This window comes from Eptatretus burgeri, chromosome 3 (assembly GCF_056783735.1).
Source record: "Eptatretus burgeri isolate ZD-2024b chromosome 3, Ebu_testis_v1, whole genome shotgun sequence".
In the NCBI taxonomy this organism is placed as follows: Eukaryota; Metazoa; Chordata; class Myxini; order Myxiniformes; family Myxinidae; genus Eptatretus; species Eptatretus burgeri.
Genome location: NC_140963.1, coordinates 4,909,175 through 4,915,174, shown reverse-complemented (window position 1 = coordinate 4,915,174; position 6,000 = coordinate 4,909,175).

The following is a 6,000-nucleotide window of genomic DNA, read 5'->3' as shown; positions in this document are numbered from 1 at the left end:
TCTGGAACCACTGCTTCTATATATATGAAACTTCACGTTTGTAATATAGCCTACATGCGTAACAAAAGTTTAAAATTTCAACCTGATCGGTCACGCAGTTTCGCAGCCAGAATTATTTAATTATTTGAATCTGTTCGCCAGTAATAAGGAAATTGAACGCTTTGTGCTGCCCGGTTCGTTGCTCTTCAGTCCCATGCCATATCGAAGCAGGCCTCTGTTTGTATCACTCTTCAATAATGTTTTTTCTGGAACCACTTTCCCGATGAATGCGAAACTTTGCGACTGTCATCTGCAGAAAGTCCCATGTTGTATCAAAGGCGGACGGACTGGGTACCCGGTCATCACTGCCAGCAGTTATAAAGTGGCAGTTCTAGTTATTATTATTAAAGGCGTTTTTATGTTCTACTGACCGATTTTGTGGCGGATCTGGAGGGAAAACTGTTCGATGAAATTCAACGAAACTTAACAGGATAATTACTCACCACCTGAAGTTTATACTATGAAACATTTGATGACTGTAGGTCACGTGGTATGGAGGCCATATTGGATTTTATCCAAAACCTAAAAACATCTTCTTCTCCAGAAGGGATAACACGACAGCCTCAAACTTTTGCACACATTTGCTAAGTTCCATGGGAATGTTAATTTGTTAATTTGGTTCGAATCGTTATTTAATTTTTATGATTTAAAATGATGCCGATTCGCCTCATTAAATATGCAAAATATGCAAATGAGAGTTGAAAAAATTTAATGACACCTAAAGATCGGACATAAACAGGGGACTCCCAATATGTTTATACTATGTCTGTATTTGACCCCAGTGAGCCCCGAGAGCCCCCCAAAGTTGAAAATGACCCATTTTTGAAATGTCATAAAATGAAAACAACGCTTGGATTAAATTCAATGAAACTTATCCATTTAATAACTCTCCACCTGAAGTTTATACTTTGAAAATTTTGATGACGTAGGTCACGTGGTCTGGCGGCCATATTGGATTTTCTCCAAAACCTAAAAACATCATCTTCTCCAGAAGGGATAACCCAACAGCCTCAAACTTTTGCACACATGTCTGATATTCCATGGGAATGTTAAGTTGTTAATTTGGTCAAAATCTTTATTAAATTAATATGATTTTTAATGATGCCGATTCGCCTCATTAAATATGCAAAATATGCAAATGAGAGTTGAAAAAATTTAATGACAGATTGAGATAGGACATAAACAGTGGACTCCAAATATGTTTAGATCATGTCTGGACTTGACCCCAGTGAAGCCCCAGAGCCCCCCAAAGTTTAAAATCACCCATTTTTGAAATGTCGTTAAATGAAAACAATGCTTTGATGAAATTCAATGAAACTTAACATCTTAATAACTCTCCACTTGATGTTTATACTTTGAAAATTTTGATGACGTAGGTCACGTGGTATGGCGGCCATATTGGATTTTCTCCAAAACCTAAAAACATCTTCTCCAGAAGGGATAACACGAAAGCCTCAATCTTTTGCACACATTTGCAAGGTTCGATTGGAATGTTAAGTTGTTAATTTCGTCGAAATCGTTACATAATTTATATGATTAAAATGATGCCGATTCGCCTCATTAAATATGCCAAATATGCAAATGAGAGTTGAAAAAATTTAATGACAGATTTAGATAGGGCTTGAAGAGGGGACTCCAAATATGTTTACACTATGTCTGTATTTTACCCCAGTGAGGCCCCAGAACCCCCCAAAGTTTAAAATCACACATTTTTGACATGTCGTAAAATGAAAACCAAAGAAGATAGACATATAGTGACCACACATTCTGGAAGATATTTTCACATTCTACAAGTTCGCCATTTACATTAATATGCAAATGTGGAGTTATTGGATTTTTTGGGGACTTGAAAATTTGTCCAGCCTCGATTTGTCCAATGTGAAGTTTCTTTCTTTAAGGCCCGGTCACACCTTGACGTTTTAGCCAACGTATGCCGATTTTTGAATTTTTTTTCTAAAACGCTGGCACACGTTGAATACGTTATGGGTAAGTTTTGATAACATTGAGAGCACGCTGGCATATGTCGTAGTACGTTGCCATACATCGTTGTACGTTGGCTTTAAACGTTGTACTTTTCGGTTGTCCTCAAATTTTTTCATGCTTGAAATTTCACGACGTATGCCGGCGTATGACTCACACGTTCCGCTACGCTGGCCACAAGTTGTATGCACGGTCTGCGATCGTTGACAGACGTCAACACATGCTACTTGTAAGTTAATCATAAGTTGAGACACGCCGAGGTAATGTTTAGTGTACCCGAAACTTATTTCTAACCAATGATTAACGTGTTGTTGGCACGTTACGCGATCGTTGCCACACATCGACAGACGTTACTTTTAAGTTACTCATAGGCTGAAAGACGTCGGTATAACGGATCGTCCTTGCGTCAGCGTCCACGGCCACGGCCAGGACACTTATTTGCAGCATTCTTCAAACTTTTCTTCGGCATGACGAGGATGTTCACACTTCGATGTCTAGCTTGGCTATGATTCCAATTGTCCATCGGCAGCGTCTATTTAAAATAGTCGAGTTTGAGCGTTTTAACACGTTCAGAAGAAACGCTTCAAATTTCAAAACCCCAGCGTCAAAAAAAAACAAACAAAAAAAAAAACAAAGGCGAGTGACAGCAATTTAAATCGTTCATTGTAAACAATGAAACTAGCTGAGTGGTACCGTTTAAAAGTCGTTGAGTGTAAAAAAAATCAAATTGTTGAGCGCAAGCGTCTACTTTCAATAGTGGAGATGCAGCCATTTAAATCGTTGAGTGGCAGCCTATGAACCTACCCGTGGACACGCGGACGCAAGGACGATCCATCATAACCCACACCCTCCCCCTCACACCCACTTACTACTGCCAACATGAACAAACTACTGCTAATACTAATACTAATACTAATACTAATACTGATACTGCTGACATGGACATCGACTCAAAAAGGAACTCGAAAACACTGTTGGGTTCCCCTTTTATGAGCAGCATTTTTATATACCAATTCCCAAAACCGCTGGGAACACGTCTTTATATGGCAGTTGTAAGTTAGAAACACGTTCATTTATTTTTTTTTGTCGACCGGAAGACGTCATTGGAATACGTCTACATACGTCGATGTGTGTTGGGACTACGTAAAGAATTGGTTCAAAGCACGTCAAACATAAGTTAGAAATATGTTTCGCGTAAAAAAGACATTACCGCGACGTGTTTCGACTTATGAGTAGCTTATAAGTAACGTTTGTGGACGTGTGTAAGCGTCCACATATCGTGTGTAAAACTTATCCCCATCGCATGCGGAACGTGTGTCATACGCCGAGTACATCGTAAAATTTTGAACATGTTTAAAATTTCTTGACGTACTCTACTTACTACGACGTATGATAGCGTACTTTAGCGTTGTACTCACGTATACCAAACTTACTCATACCGTATTTGACGTGCCCCAACGTTTTAGACACATTTTTCTTAGGTCGGCATACGCTGGCAAGATCGCCAAGGTGTGACCGCGATGTTGTCACTTCCATTTCTACGGCAGTTATGATTCGAATCGTTGTGCGTCAGCCTTTTAATAGGCTACGTCACGACATCGTCGGCGATGCGTGCAACGCGCTATGCCGAAGTTAGAGTATCGTTGGGCATAGGTTGTGTAGGCCGACAACAGGTTCAGCATTCGTTGGTATAAGTTATCTATAACACAACGAAACGTTCTGTGTCCATTACTAATATGTTATGCATACGACCAACTCGTTATGAATACGTCCGAATCTTAAAAAAAAAACATCAAAAGTTCAACGTCAGCCAGCGTTTTACATACATTTTAATACGTTGCCATCGCTGGCTAAAACGTCAAGGTGTGACCGGGCCTTAATCATGTATTGCTATGGGCTTTTTAATCCTTCATTGATATAACATGAGGGACACCATAGCTGGACCCCATTGCAAACTCGAACTAACTTTCTAACTCGGAAAACCCATATCATATGACAGGGTGATAGTGTTGAAATTTGTTAAAATGGAAGCATGCCTTGAAGCCCAGGATTACTGGTTTACCAGTTTTAATTGTTGTTTATTTCTGTAGTCTTGTCCCCCATGTGGCATCATTTGCAATGAAATACACTGGGCCTTGGGGTGAATTTGGGTCGGCATGATTATTCATTGGTAATTAACAAAAGTCCAGTGAGGACGAATTGGCTAAGGCTATTAACACCATCAATCAAGACCGTGCCACACATCTTCGGATTCGCTCGGCCGTAATTAGAGACCAGGCATGTGGTACCAATTAGTATAATGTCTGGCCGATGCCACAGATACAGTATCGGGGTGAAAAGACCCAGAATCCAACCGGGGACGGCCGACCTAGCGAGCCGCTACGGACACGTTGAAGTAACCCACCGGATTCGTACCAGGCAACTGGAGCGAACTGCATGGCTACAACAAATATCTATTTCTGATTCTGATGTACCATACTCTGTTACAGAGCATCATTGCTGCCAAAGCAGTGTCTTGGTATGGTATACACTGTGTGGTTTGCCATTGTCTTCCCAGCAGAAGTTAGTGGAGGAATTTGTTCCTGGTGCTGGCGATAGCTCACCTACTCTTCACAAAGCACATCGTGGGATGTTCAACATCCTCCAACTAATGCTAGCAGACGGGACACCCAGTTTCACATCCATCCAAGGGACAACACACACGTTGATGAATCACCCTATCTTCGTGTCCAAAAGTCGGGTTACCATGCAGATTGAGATCCTTAAAACGAGCGAGTGTCGCACTGATCAGCACCCATGTGGTCGGTCTCATGAGGCTGAATGAACCTTGACCATGTGATGTGAAATTCTCGACCAATTTAACTTTAACAGGATTTACAGGACCACAATATGAAACCGTCAGAAGAAACAGAATCGACCTACAGACCACGTCAAGCTTGTAAAGTTTTTCTTTTTGGCAACAAAAGCAGAAGGGTCGGGGATACAGGTATCCCGTGCTTATTGAACATTCGAATGGCGAAGGTTTGCCACAACAAATGGTTTCATTGAGGGCTATTCGTCACTTAACGAAGATCTTCATTCACTACAACTAAGGAGCTCGGCCTGGTGTTGGCTTAGTGGCTAGATTGGATGGCTGGGGATATTGGGTCCTGAGTTCGAGCCCCGTTGGCTGGTAAATTAACAGCAGCTGGGGTTGACTCATCCTGTCATCCTTTCGTGGTCGGTGAAATGAATACCAGTGTATTGGTAGAGTGGCACAGCATCAGCAGCATAGTCACACTCCAAGAAATTATAGCTACCCGGCATCCAAGCTGCCATACGCAAGAGCAGAACGAAGGAGCTGTCCCCACAACACAGTGTCTGGTGATTGCTCAACTGTCACTTTTCCCACCAATTAACTTTTCAAAATATGGAAATTAACTTTTCAGAAGGCTTGCAAATAATTAGTTTTCTTAGAATGAAAGGGCTAAAAATTGTAAGACTGTCCCCATCTCCTCTAATACCTCCTGCCACCTTCTGTATGGAAACTTGGGCTCAAGATTGTTTTGGTAAGTTTTACAACTAAATTACCTTTACAATTAGGTTAACAAACAGGAACCCACGGAAATTCCGTTTTATGTCCACTGTCATACAATTTCAATCCAACAATAGTTGGATTAATGCCGAGTGGCACTGACACCACACGCACACCGGATGTGGATACTTTGAAACTGGGTAGGTCTCCATTCCATCTCCTGAAACACACCCACGTGTGGAGATGGCAGTCAACAACACCAACATGTGTACACACACACACACACACACACACACACACACACACACACACACACACACACACACACACACACACACACACACACACACACACCTATCCAAATGTCCTGCCATTTGGACAGAAACACGCATGCACGAGCAAGCATATTATTATATTGACAATAATATCATAATGTCACTTGCAACTAAAACCATCGTTATACCAAG